The sequence below is a fragment of the Papio anubis genome, chromosome 18 (genome assembly GCF_008728515.1).
Source record: "Papio anubis isolate 15944 chromosome 18, Panubis1.0, whole genome shotgun sequence".
Lineage (NCBI taxonomy): Eukaryota > Metazoa > Chordata > Mammalia > Primates > Cercopithecidae > Papio > Papio anubis.
Window position 1 is genome coordinate 13,768,234 of NC_044993.1, and position 13,983 is coordinate 13,782,216.

The 13,983-nt window shown below is 37.5% G+C and overlaps 1 protein-coding gene across 1 annotated transcript in view; it reads right to left on the minus strand.

Annotated features, from left to right (window-relative positions):
* The window catches only part of CNTNAP4 (contactin associated protein family member 4), a 281,444-nt gene that overhangs the window by 237,321 nt on the left and 30,140 nt on the right, over positions 1-13,983 (minus strand). The gene's annotated exons all lie outside the window — the stretch shown is intronic.

The window sequence follows — 13,983 nt, forward strand, 5'->3', positions numbered from 1 at the left end:
TCGCTTCAACCCGAGAAGCGGAGGTTGCAGTGAGCCAAGATCACACCACTGCACTCCAGCCTGGGTGACACAGTAAGACTCTGTCTCAAAAAACAGACTTCACAGCACAGATCCTATATAAATTCATCCTCAAACTTCTCAGCAAAAAGAGATGTAAACTGGGACTATGAAAGGATACTAATTTACGGACATTAGACTGGCAAAATGTAGGCCAAGAGAAGCTCTGACACATTGCTAGTGGGAGTATAAACTTGAGCAACCACTTTAATAAAAACCACTTTTCATTAGTTGTATATCTGAACTTTCCCACACCCTGTGTTCCACCAGTTCCTTTAATATACGTAGCTCCTCCTATGATGAACCCTCGGTCTCAAGGAGTTTCTGTCTTTTTACCCAAAGGTGATATACAAATACCAGTAATTTTGTGTCCCTGAAAATAAAAAAGTACTCAGAGGAGCTTGCATTTGTGCACCAGGAGACATGTATGATTTCTAGCAACGTTGCTCATAATAGCAAAAAAAAAAAAAAAAAAAAAAAATTGATAAAAAGATATCCAATGGCCAAAGAACAAATAAACCAGAGTGCTTTTCACAATAGAATAATATACACCAGTAAAAGAAACACCACCACAAAATAGAATAGTTGAATCTTAGAAGTGACATTTTTGAGAAAAACTAGTTATAAAATAATATATAATATGTTGATAGTTTTGAAAATCTTAAAAAGCAAAGCTAAGTAATACTGTATGTTGTTTAGAGACATATATGAGTTTAAAAAACTACTTTTACAAAAAGAAATGAAAGTTACAAAACTCAGGATCTGGGCTACCTTGAGAGAAAAGCAGAATCAACATACATGTATACAGTTTTAATGTGATGGAATGCTCTCATTTGGGGGTAGGTGGTGTCAGAGGTGTTAGAACCAGAGCGACTCCATCTTGAGTGAGGGCCAGGGAAATGAGGCTGAGACTTGCTGGGCTGCATTTCCAGAAAGTTAGGGATTCCTAGCCTCTAGACGCTTAGAGTTAAGGGAACAGATTGATAATGTTTACTAAACAGACCCAGACTTAGGCGTGTCCTGATATCCCAGTATCTTGAGAACAAAAGCATTCCTAATTTTGCTTTAAAGATATTAGTTGATCCTTGCAAAATATAGTAATTAAGAAAATTCATCCTTTATCACGAACCCTTGTAGCAGAGCTCATCTCCCTACGATCTTTTCTAATCCTATATAAATACACACACACACACACACACACACACACAAGTATTTGTACCAAGCGTGGACGCATTATTCCTCTTACTTTCAGGAATGCCCTACTCTTGTCTATGGAGTTGCTGAACTTTCACCACTTTACTTTCTTAATAAACCTGCTTTTGCTTTGCATTGCTGACTCATCCTGAATTCTTTCTTGTGCAAGATCCAAGAACCCTTTCTTGGAGTCTGGATTGGGACCCCTTTGTGGTAATAGTGGCATAGTCATAGGCTTCTAATTATGTTTCATATAAAATATATAACATACACACGCACATACATTTACATATGTATCAATATGTATATATACATATTAATGTGCATACATATTTATCGTCTATCTACCCTTTTATGTGTATCACATATATTGCTTCTAATATTAAAAGATAAAGCACAAAGAACGAGGGAAAGCATAAGAATAATCTCATGTGTATCATGAAATCCGTACATGTTTAATTTATTCAGCCAATTCCTCATTCGATGTCATCTTTAAAGCATTTGCCTTTTATATTACACTCTTAAGTTGTTCCCATTTTTGCTCTAATCAGAAAAATATTCTCTCCCATTTAGTTTTTAACATATACATTCTGTAATTGAAAATTATACAGGGTTACTGTCCCAAATGTTTTAATTAATGGTGATTTAATGTAAATAAAATAAATCTAAAATTATCTAGATTCACCTGAAATTTTATTAAGTTTATTATACCTGAACCTAATTTGTTCTTGAATGCCTTTCCCAAGAACTTACCTGAGGTAGCATTTTACTTTTCAAGATTGTCTCAATTTCATTCAAAGTCTACTTTTTCTTACTCTTACCTTAAATTCTTTCACCATTACAACAGACAGCTCCTGCATGTCTATTGACTACCTTAAGTACTAACGCCCGCCAATCCAGTTGTAATTCAAGAATAAAGAGTGTAGAATATACAACCCATGGAGGGGTGAAGGAAATTCTGATTATTGCCAATTACAGGCAACAACAAAAATGTTTTAGTATGCTGTGGAAACTATGGCATGTATGTTTACGCACACAAGTGAGTGCATTCCATATATGGAAGGAGGGCTCATATATGGGTGTGTGTTTACTAGAACTAGGAATTTTTAAAATCATTTTCAGCTTGCGGGTATAAATGTGAAAAGGGTGTTTAATTGCAATTCACAATCAATTATGTAGATTCAGGTTGATGTTTTGGATGTAATGCCTCTCCGGTGCAATCACTCTAGGGAACGTATATTTATTGTTCATTTGTTTTTGCCAACTATAAATTAAGAATCAATATTGTTCTACCTCTAGCTTTAAAAGAGCAGAATTAAAACAAAAGAAGGGGTACTTCTTCCATTTGTGGGGAGAAAGACATGTAATATGGAAAACGGAAGGGCACACAGGGGGCTTGTGATATTTGGTCAAGTTTTGGTTGCTGACCTTGGGGGTTACATGGCCTTATTATTCTTTACCGTGAGCATATACCTGCCCCTACAATCTGTTGTATGTTTATTTAACGATGATATATTGTAGTTATTCTTACAGAACTAATAATAACTAAGACACATTAAGAGAGCACTCTGTGCTAGGAAGTTATAATCTTGCCACACACAGTAACTAATCTTTCCCCCTCTTTGTTGATATATTAATGTTATTCTCTTACAGATGAGATCATTGAACACAGTTCTATTAATTTGCTCTTCTCATTGTGGTAGAACCATATCTGTAACACGAGTCGGGGGCCAGAATCCACCATGTAAGAATACCATGACTATAATTATTATTTCTTTAGGTTTGAAGCGTAGGAATTCCATCAGACACCATAATAGCATGAATAGATTCTCTCTCAAGGAGTGTGTACTCCAGTTCCAGGTTTGCCAGGCTATTTATTTCCCATTTGATCTTCAATAGTCTTGGCAAGAGAGGAAGGGAACCTCAAAGAGTAATAATCAGTCTGGAATAAACATGATATTTTTCTCTACATAATAAATTGGAATTCTGGATTAAGCATAAGTCTCCTGAGTTTAATTCCAGAAAACCAGTTTTCTCTGACTGCACCAACAAAACACAGGATCTAGACTAGAAAAGCTAAGGACCACATTCCAATTCCAAAGGTTCTTAACCAGAGATAATTTTGCCCTCCTGCTCCCCACTTCCAGTAAACATTAGCAATATCTGAAGACACCTTTGTCATCACAACTAAGAGAGGATACTTCTGGCATCCACTGGGTTGAGTCCAGGGGTGCTGTTAAACATTAGACAAAGCATAGGGTAGCCTTCTGCCACAAAGAATGGCCTGGTCTCAAATGTCAGTAAGTGCCAAGGCTGAGAAACACTATTCTACAATCTGGTAATGCAACTCAGCAAACTAGTCTTCTCCTGGAGTAATCTCTCAGCTAGAACTTCCAATGATTATTAGCTCTAATTTTTAGCTAATTTTCAAATGCAAATAAAGATTATTCAGTGCACGTGGGTATACAGGCATTTAAGTAGGGGCTTTTCAAACCGGAAATAACATTTTAACTATTTCAGCCTAAAACATAATTGCATTTTTAAAAAATTAAGTGCTATATCAGATTGGCTTATCATCCTGGTCCCTTTACTGCTGAGCCACAGCAAGATTCTTGGTAAAAAGGGGTACAGGAGACCATGGAAGTCTCCATTCACTAGTGAAATTTAGTAATAGAGTAACCAAACATTTCATGGAAGGTTGTACAATTGAAAATGCAGCTGGGTACTTTGAGTTCATCATTGTTTTCTTCAGTTAGAGAACAAATGAACGTCACTCTCATTACTCCATGTTTATCCTAAACTGTATTACATTTTATTTGACTTTTCTCAGTCATATTAGAATTTCCACATTAACCTTGATATCAGTTGCAAACAGTGAAACTATAGCTTTAGTCTTTTCATTAAAAAATTTATATACACTAGTTACATCTACAATATGTTTTAATGAATTCTGTTAGTATATCTACATTAGAAAATAGTATGCTGAGTCATTTTCATACACATACACCATATACACACAAATCTATGGCTTTCTGTTCAACATCTCAGAAAAGTCACTATTTACTCTACATGACAGAAAAACTTAACATTGTCATTAAAACATCAGTGGTAAATTAGATCTCTGGCAGATTGTATATACACAAAAACTCAATAGCCTCCTTCAATATAGCTTGCATCTATATTGATGCAAGGTATACTGAAAATATTTTAATATAGCTCGATTAATGAAAATTTTATTTTACAAAGGGCTTTAATGCATAATTCTCATAAGCAAATAAAAGCTGTTCAGTTTTTAATAAAAGTAACCTGTGTGTAGGTTTCTTAACCTGTGTGTAATACTACCTGTACTAAGATAATAGGTATATATTATCAGGTGCTACGTTCTCAGGGCTTTACATGCATTAACTCATTTGATCCTGACAAACACCCAATATATTTCATATTATTAACTCTAAGGACACTTGAAGAAAAAAGAGCACAAGAATTAAATAATTATTAAATAATTAAATTAGGTAAATTAAACAATTTACCTAATGACCCACGACTAATAGGTGGTAGAAAGTGTATTTAAACTCAGGCAATATGGTGCCGGATCTTCTATTCTGAGCCAGTACTTTGTCGAAACAAGTACTGGCAACTTAAAATACACTTGTCAAAAAAAAATATATATATATATACATATACATATATATATATGGCTGATTTTCAGTAGTAGTCAGCTTAGTTGCCACTGAGTAGTCATCTTCTCGGTTATTTGGAAGACATGCCAAAATTAGTTGCATGCCTGCTAATGAATCATATGTCCCATAAAAATATGCATTGGAGAATAGACTAGAAAAGATAGAATAGGTAGCAAATATAGTTTAAATCATCAAAAATCCTCACACACCAGAGGTAGGGGTGAGACCTTTTATCTGGAAGCTTTGGAAAGATTGCAGTCTCGTTCCTATCAGAAAACAGTTTATTTGGACCTACTCCAAATAAGTCCATTGACAGAATCAGAATTAAGGAATGGCCTTCCCTTCAAAAAATCTATTTTCTTGAACAAAACATTTTATTCCAATCTATATTAACATTTCCATCCAGTTAAAATTGGAAATCATCAACATATTTTAAAAAGTTTGGAATTACGTTTGCATGTTCAAAAATTATTATTTATAAGTCAACATTTCCAGAAATTTTGGCAATGATATTGTTCCCTAACCGTAAACCCAGTCTGGGCTACTGCTACAAATTTCAGGTTCGTTTCAGGATTCCAGGTGGAGTCTTGTCTCCTCGCCCTGGCATGACGCACAACCCAGTACCTGATGTACCTCTGTTTCCTGCCCAGTGAGAGACTGAATGCACAAATAGGAAATGGCCAGTCTACATGCAAAAAACAGAACCTGTAGCAACCAGCCCAGGAAACCAACCTACTATCTACAGGGACGAAGCCAGACTTCTGTCTGAAGCAACCAGTCCAAGAAGCCAAATAATAACTCCTGTAGCAATTGGCCCCTGTATGAGTCTGTTTTCACGCTGCTGATAAACACATACCTGAGACAGGGAAGGAAAAGAGGTTTGACTGAACTGACAGTTCCCCGTGGCCGGGGACGCCTCAGAATCACGGCGGCAGCAAAAGAACATACGGAAGAAGTAAAAGTGGAAACCCCTGATAAACCCATCAGCTCTCAAGAGACTTACTGGCTATCAGGAGAAAAGCACGGGAAAGACCAGCCCCCCCTCCCCGCCCCGCCCCGTGATTCAATTACCTCCACCTGGATCCCTCCCACAACACGAGGGAATTCTGGGAAACACAATTCAAGCTGAGATTTGAATGGGGACACAGCCAAACCATATCAGCCCCAAATAGCCAAGACTTAATCATTTAAGCTTCCCTCATTTTTGCCCTTGTTTCCAATTTAGAACTGGCTGAATGTGTTTAGGAGATATTTAGAAACTTCTGCTAAGTACAGAGAAAGCCAAATGTATACCATTAACTGATCCCATAGGATGCCCCACTTCTGGCCAGTCTGCCTATAGCTTCCCCTAGCCAAGGCCTCCAACCAGGGCATAGCTGAGCCTGTCCCTTTACTCCACTGTAAAGCTTTCCTCTCCTCTGTCTGCTTTTGAGTCTCTGCCAAACTCAAATAGTGGTGGCCAACCACCTTACTGCAGCAAACCCTAAATAAACAGCCTCTGCTTGATTTCCTCTGGGTGGGCATCATTTATCACCATACCATGGAGCTCTCCCCAGCTCTGCCATCTCATCCGACAGCTGCAGCTGTACAGTCTACCCTCAGCACCAAAAAAGAGCCACCAAAGTCCATTTTAAGCACCCAGAAGACACAAGTATGTTTAAAAAGCAGAATCAGCCACCTGGTATAAAGTATTATAGGCCAGGTGTGATCGCTCATGCTTTTAATCCCAACACTTTCAAGGCCAAGTTGGGAAGATCCTTGAGGCCAAGAGTTCAAGATCAGCCTAACCATGATGTCAAGACCCATCTCTAAAAAAAAAAAAAAAAAATAGCCTGGCATCCTAGCTACTCAGGCGGCTGAGGCAGGAGGATCTCTTAAGCCCAGGAGTTTCAGGCTGCCCTGAGCTATGATCACACCACTGCATGCCAGCCTGGACAATAGAGCAAGACCCCATCTCTAAAATAAAATTAAAAATAAAAATAAAATTATATGGATCAGCTCCAGGCTGCAGGGTTGTTGCATGGCTGCAGTGTGCCTCTTCAGTGATTCATCCTAATTGCCTGGCAGCATCACCTCGGGGAGATTTAAAATTTCCCTTGATTGTGTCCCACAACCAGAACCATGCTGGTTTGGAAACCACTGAAATACAGTTGCAGATTAATTTCTATCCAGTGGAGAGTGTTGTTCCTTTCAAAATGTCTTTACGCTTTCCATACTGTTTCACGGGACTGGGAAGGAACACAGCCCGAAGGACTGAAGGAACTTTTGTGGTGTCACACCACAGCCCTTTCTCCCTATGTAGTAGCCATGGTGCCTGACGGTGTGTGGACGAAGCTACTGCACCATCACATTCTGATGAGAAAAAGAATAAGTTTAGGGAAAACTGACAATACACCTAGGATTGAATAAAATATAATTTTTCTAAGCATAGGTGACAATATATGAGCCAATCCTGGCATCTCTCATCCTCTCATCATTACCTAAAATGATATTTCAACTCAATTAAATGCCATGAGTGTAGACTACTATGCAATTCTTTAGCTTCTGTAAGTACTAATTTGACATTGACATGAAAATTAACATTTACTTGAGAATCCTGGTTTTAGATATTTGAAATAACACAAGCATGAGCTTCTAATTCTGTCAGTTGTTGGCTTAAATCTAAAAAAAAAAAAAAACAAACAACATGTTGCTGCAATTTAAAACAAGTAACTATTTATCAGTACGTTTTCCCAGAGCTAAACTAAAGACAGGGATAATTTTCTAGTTATCAAGTAATTCATTTAGACAGCAGCCTATAAATTTCTATGCATTTTCTCCTATAGGAGCCATGAGTAGATTATATATATAATTGTTAATTCTCTGTGATGTTATTGAGCTAAGCTTTCATTTGGAGGCAAACACTGGCTTACATGCTCCAAGTTATAGCCTGAGTTCGAATAGCTTTTCCAATTAATCTTCACAATTAATGGATTAATGGGAAGGCAGTTAACTTTTAATGACAGCACAGCCAGGGGCTGATTGATTTTAGAGGTTTAATAGCAACTATTTAAAGTCCAGATATTAGGACAAAGAGACCAATCAAAGGTGAAGGGGTAGAAGAAATAACAATTTTTTAGAAAGTAAAGAGAGCATCAGTGATCTAGAAGTCTGCACACATTACAGACTTTTATTGACAGATAATTTGGCCTTATGTGACACCATGTCACATAATTTGATATCAGGAATAGTGAAAAAAATATCTTCATGGGGTAAGCATTTCTGGAGTTTGGTGTATATATATATATATATATATATATATATATGCATTTAAAATAGATAGGAGAATTAGAGGATCAAAAGTTATTTTAAAAAATATATCCAAAGATGCTGAAACATATTTGCACTTTTCCCACAATGATAATATCAATTTAGTCTCCATTTCATCACACACACCTCAGCTAGGTTTGCTGATTTACTAAGTGAACAAATTGTAGTAGTTGCATATTTGTATCGTTGCTTCGATGAATGCGGTCAAACAATATTTTCCATATGTTGTTATCCATTCTCAATACCTGCAAATTGTCTGTCATTATCCTCTGTTTTCCCACTTGGAAACATAATTTAAATTAATTACAATATTATACACATTGTTGGCCAAACATATTTGTTTCAGATGCTTTTTCTGTTTTTATGTTCACTTTTCATTTTGCTCATGCTTTTTGTATTATTCAACGAAGTATTTTTGTTATTGTTAGGCTATGGCTGTGTGTTTTACCATGTATTGTAATCAAACGTTTGTCTCTTTGTTAGTGATCTATTTAAGCACTACGAAAACATGGACTCTGGATTCAGAGAGGCCAGTCCTCAAATTCTTGCTCTGGTACCTCCCGAGGTCTGATACGTACTGCTTCAACCTGATGTACCTCTACCTGTAAAGTGCAGATAAAAAATATCCCCTTCACAACAGAACTGCGAGAACTTCATGTTATACCATACATAACATTTTAAAAGTACAGAGTAGGTACTCAAAATAATCCATCCCCTTTCTTCTTTTACTTCCCAATACCATTAAGCAAAGAAAAGTGTGTTCTCATCAGAGATTTTTCATATGCCTGTCTTTAATGCACCACCTCAAAAATTAGTCAGTATGATAAACTGATTTAGAATTGTGGAAACAAAATCTTCGTATCAAGTACTGGCCACTGGAGGTATGCGAATCATCTTGACTCCTGCCTGTAACATCTCACGTTCAAATCCTCTGACTTGAGCACCACTTAGATTTTTCACTTTATGCTTTCAACATTTTGCTTTCTATAACCAGTACACCTAAATATTCACAGTTTCAGAGTGTGGGAGCCCATCATGTTTTACTGCATTCACTTAGGATTGTATTTGTTTTCGTAGAGATTGGGAAGTCAGAAAAGGGCATATTTGACCCTGGACGTTAAGGGCCCACTGTTGATACACAGTGGAAAACAATAAGAAAGACATCTTCAGAAAAAGATCAAAACCAACTAACTGCTTCTAAATGAAAGTCTATAACCTTATTAAGAAGGATGGGTTCCAGGAGGCAGAGTTTGCAGTGAGCCGAGAACATGCCACTGCACTCCAGCCTGGGAGACAGAGTGAGACTCCATCTCAAAAAAGAAGGATGGGTTCCGCCATTGTGGAAAGCAGTTTAGATATTTCTCAAAGAACTTAAAACGGAGCTACTATTTGATCCAGCAATCTCATTACTGAGTATATATGCAAAGGAGAATAGACCTTTATACCAAAAAGACACATACACTCATATGTTCATCACCATACTGTTCACAACAGCAAAGATGTGGAATCAATCGAGGTGCCCACCAATGGTGGACTAGATAAACAAACTGTGATACATATACACCATGGAATACTACACAGCCATGAAAAAGGATAAAATCATGTCTTTCACAGCAACATGGATAAATCTGGAAGCCATAACCTTAAGTAAATTAATGCAGGAAGAGAAAACCAATTATAATGTGTTCTCACTTATCAGTGGGAACTAAACATTGAGCACACATGGACATAAACATGGGAACAGTTGATACTGCAGACTACTTGAGTGGGAGAAAGGGAGGGGACCATGGGTTGAAAAACTACCTGTTGGGTGCTATGCTCACTACCTGGGTACAATATACTCATGTAGCAAACCTACACATATACCCCCTGTATCTAAATAAAAGTTGAATTAAAGCAAAAAAAAAAAAAGAATGGTGGCTCTTGCCGGGCTGCCAGGCTCTGGACACCCTGTTCCTTCCCCCACTGCTAAGCCAAGTTAACCCACTTCACTTGGTCAGGTCAGTCCCTGTTCTCAGTAATAGTGCTAAATTAAGGATGAGCAATTTATAGCCTTAAATTCAAAAGCCTTAAGTAATTTATTTATTAAAAATGGGCAATGAAAATAAATTACTTAGCACTCAACTTAGAAAAAAACAATGAAATAAACATCAGGAAAGCAGGGGAAGGAATTAGTAAAAAAAAAATGCCAGTTAATCAGTTAGAAAACACAATAACAACAAAATCAATGAATCTAAGATCTAGTTCTTCAAAACAAAAAAGACAACAAATTATAAACAAAAAAAACCCCACTACTTGTTCTTACGGAGAAAGTATAAGTATACAAAATGAGAATTAAACCAGGAAATTGTCATAGACATAGAGAAAATTGAAATAACTATGTGATCACTTTTCTCAAATTCATGAAAATCAATTCACAAATTTAGAGGAAAGCAATTTAGCAATTTCTTATAAAACTAAATGTGCAATTCTCATATGACCCAGCAATTGCATTTAGGCATTTATTCCGGAAAAATAAAAACTTATGTTCACACAAAAACCTGTACACAAATGTTCATAGCAGTCCATCCTCACTTCAACAGGTGAGTGATTAAACAAACTGCTACATACATATCACTAAATACTACTCAGCAAGAAAAATGAACAGACTACTGATACACAATACAACTTGGATGAATCCCCAAGAAATGAGGTTGAGTAAAAAGTCTATCTTAAAGGTTACAAACTGTATGATTTTAGGGATTAAGATATGGACATCCGCAGGGGACCACATTTCTGCTTACCACTGTTGCCAAACTGTAATTGCAGAACCAAACAAATAATTTTTTTTTTCAGATTTTGTGCCTCAAAATATTGCCCACTGATGGGTCAAAAGCAGTTTTGAAGGCGGATGTTGTGACACACATATATTGCTTTAGTGATGAGATCTCATATTTTGAGTGAGCCATTTAACAATGGAGTCCACATATATAATTTTATTTTGAGGTAGATAAAACTGGATCCCTCCCAAAGTCACTTGGAGTATTATCCCAATCCTCCCTTCAATGCACAAAGCTGAGAAATGTTCTTCCCTCCTTTTTCAGCCCTTAGGGATGCTCCAGGCTCAGCCATAGTGCCCCCTTTCCTCTGGCATCTGTTGAGAGCCCTCAACCCTCCCATCCTACCGGGAAATTCTTCCTTAACTTGAACAGGCTTCTATTATGGCACTTCTGTGGTGGTCTGGGTCTCTACTTGCTGAGATGAAAGTGACTGGAAGATCAATATCAGGTTACCTGTCACCTTGCACTGAAGCAAGAATATTGTGTAGCATAGTGATTACAAATGTAGCTCTTGAAACCATCCTCCGTGGGTTCAAGTTCTGCCTCTGCCAAGTACTACATGATCTTAGGCATTTTATTTAAATTGCCTTTCCTATCTCTAAATGGGGATAATGATGGTACATACTAAACAAAACAGGGACTTCTGAGAATGAAATGAGTCAGCCGATAAAGAGTACTTGGTACCTGGTGTATAAAAAGTACTATGTAAGTGTTCATGATTGCTGCTTTAAGCGTTCATTATAAATTCCAAAGTTGAAACTGAATAAAAGTCAACTGAATAAAAGTTAACTAGATATCTCTTACAAAATCTTATAAGAATTACTCCTTAAGAAGGAGAAAGAGAGAGAACGGTATTCAACATTCCTAACCACATGGTTATCCTTCCCTCTACAAAAAAGGGGGACTTTACTGAATTACCTAAAAAGAAAGTAAAATTGCCCTTATGATGCATTGTTTGCTCATTATGAAATAATTTTTAATGTTCCAAAAGCCCATAGTTTTCTTCACATCTCTTGAGCTTCAGAGTTGTTTGTTTCATTTTCTCCAGAAAAGCAGAATTTTAAACTGCACATGATGCAGAAATCAAACAGCCACAATTTATTAAGAAAGAAAGGAATTCAGAGAACACGGGCATCTCTTTATTTGGACACCTTTGATGATATAGTTAGAAATTCACACTGTGCCAACTAAACCACATGTCCATGAAGGTACAGCAACAATGTCCTCCTAAGTATATGCTGCTTCCATTACTGATATTTTCAACCTGAAATTGCCATGGTTTCGACTCTGATTCCTGGAGGGAAAATTGAGTAAGCCTCAATTCAATTCTTATTCTAGTCATATTAGATGATATTTCAACATCACTGAACAAATGCTCCATTTTATTACTAAATTATTTTAAGAGTTGTTATTTGTATTTCAAAGTATCACACTTAAAGATGAAGGCTGAAATGTTTCCTAGTGATAAGGAATTTTCCTGCAGATAAATGCATTTTAATAGGAGAGTCCATAAAGCTAGTTTAATAAATAGCTGTTTCTCACTAAGGGAAAAAAAAAATCAAGTCAACTAGAAACAATAAGCTTCTCTGAGCAATAACATGAGATTAGATGGAGAATATTTCCATTTCATTAGCTAAGATTATTGTGTTTGATTTCATAATCAAGCAAGGAACAAGCTTGGCTGGTCTCAGAGGTTCATTTCCACTGTTTTGGAAGCTTGGCTAAAAGCTGGCAGAGTAGGTGTGCATTAGCTCAATGCAGAAGAACGGATAGCTGTTCTGAGCTCTGGAATCTTTCTGTTCCAACAAGACTCCACCCCCTACGAGAGACCCATCACTATTACAAGGACACTCAAATGTTCCCAGCTCCTGATCTCCCTAAACACATGCAGCATCGTGGCATAGAGCCCTCCCATCTAGAGAGAGAGCCAGGTGTATGAGCCCCTCAGTGGACAGAATTCTAAAATGGTCTCCAAGATTTCAGCCCCCCGTATAGGCCTAGTATAATCCCCTCCCCGCGAGTGCAGGCAGAATTTGTGAATAAGATGGGATATCAGTCCTGTGCTTATGTTATGTAGTAAAACTAACCTTGCAGATGTAATTAATTGAGGTCCTTAATTTAGTTACCTAAAAGGGGTATTATCCTGAGTGGGCTGACCTAATCAGGGGAGACCTTCAAAAGGTCTAAAGGTCAGAGACACAAAAAGTCAAAGAGATAAAAAGCATGGGTGAAATTTATCTTATAGGCCTGGAAGCAGAAAAAATCACCGTGTTGTAGAAAGGGCCACCTGTCAGGAAACGGTGGACAGCCTCTAGGATCCAAGGATGGTCCTTGATTGACAGCAAGCCCATAAATGGAGGATCAGCTCCAAGGAAATTCTGCTAATTAACGTGAGCTTGGAGAGAGTCCCAAGCCTTAGATGAGATCATAGGATTGATCCTTCATATTTCTAGGTCCTTCAGCTCTTTTCAAATCTATTGTGAAGTGAGGGGTTAATTTTATCAGATCTGCTTGCCCTGCTTGCTCTTTGTCACTTTTTGGTTTTGGTTTTATGTTTTTCCTTTTTCTATGAAGCTGAAGGCCATGGTAGCTGAAGGCCTCGCCACTGAAGCTGAAATTTTATCTTCTCTGGCTACTTTATACATGGATATCATTCCAGGTCACCATGGTAATTCCTAGGTCACCATGTCGCTTCAGTTGTTTCTCAGAAACTTGGGCCAGCTGCTGTTCAGTTCAAACCAGTAGAGACCACTGGCCTTCCAACAGGGCCTGTACAAGTGCCCGAGAGGTGGCTTTTTGATGTCAGAGAGCCAAAACTCCCCCCACAGAACATGCTAACGCCACCATTTTCTGTATATATGTCCTACGAAATGCCATGAACTCTGACTATTCCTGTGCACAAAAAACCTGTCACTTCATTTTTC